The sequence below is a fragment of the Gavialis gangeticus genome, unplaced genomic scaffold, assembly GCF_001723915.1.
Source record: "Gavialis gangeticus isolate Ggan-Ray unplaced genomic scaffold, GavGan_comp1, whole genome shotgun sequence".
Classification (NCBI taxonomy): Eukaryota; Metazoa; Chordata; order Crocodylia; family Gavialidae; genus Gavialis; species Gavialis gangeticus.
In genome coordinates, this window is record NW_017728965.1 from 1,673,528 (window position 1) to 1,674,782 (window position 1,255).

Below are 1,255 nucleotides of genomic sequence, written 5' to 3' on the forward strand. Positions count from 1 at the left end.
CCAGTGCAGTGTCCATACTGATCTCATAAATTCATTTTTCTTCTTTTTTTAAAAGGCACTTTCAAAATCCAAATGAATAAAATTAAACTAAAGAAAGGTACAGTACACTGTAAAACCAACAGGCGTTAGCAGCACCGGCTTCTGGTACAATGGAAAGGGCTTTAGATGTAACGTAATGTTATAGACTGGGACATTAGATAATTCCCCATGTGCTTCACTGATTCTCTAATAGCTTAATATCTTCAACGTCTGCCGCCAAAGGGAGTCAGAGATGGATTCCTCCAAGGAGGAATTCCTGATTAACAGAAATGTCATCACTGACTTTCTCATTGTCATGAATTTTCCCTGTAACGGTAAAGTTGAATTGTAAAAGCTGATGGCAATTATTTTGCAAGTCTGGTTCCCCCCCCATATCTAATTTCAGTAGTTAGAAACTTTGCATCTTACCTCTGGTTCATTTTCCTTAAAGAGGCATCAAATGCTTTGTGTGTAATTAAGGGGCAAAATGGAAAACATGTTTCCAAAATCCCACAATAATTTAGTATCTCTGGGTACATCTACATGTGCACTTTACAGCTAAGTTGACTAATTAGCTCTGCAGTAAAGTGTACCTGTCTACATGTGTGCCGGTATTCGGGCACAGTAAATTAATTAACTCTGCCATAAGATAGTACTGTTGGGGACGGCACTGTCTTATGACGGAGTACTTACGTGTGCTGAAATGCATGCGTAGATGGTGACAGGGGCTGGCTGGGGCACAAGGGTGCTAAAGTACAGGGGCTGCCTACTGCATAGTTCTGCACTTCAGCACCCTTGTGCCCCAGCTAGGCCCTATGCCTCCCAATGCTGCCACCCAGTGCCCGGGGCTGAGCCCCCTAGCCTGCTGCCAGCCCAGGGCTGCTCCTCCCTGGTTTTGACTGCTGCTGTCCCAGGCACATGTGCAGACACTACACCTGGAAGCAGTGGACTCTGACTCAAACTGTGCCAGAGTTTATTTCTTTGCATTAATTGAATGTGTAGATGGATCCTCTAAAGCTGAAGTTCTTCTTCATACAAAATACTGGCAAAATGTCTAAGTACCATTTAGGTCCTCAAAATAGGAGCTTAAATGTAGAAAGATTACCTTAGTACTAGAGGACTAAGCTGAAAACACAGCTTAATTCTCAGTTTTGCTATAGGATGCTGTGAGAGGTCCCAGCGGTGTGCATGTCCACCTCTGGCCCGACCTCCCAGAATGGGACCGCTCCCTACAAGA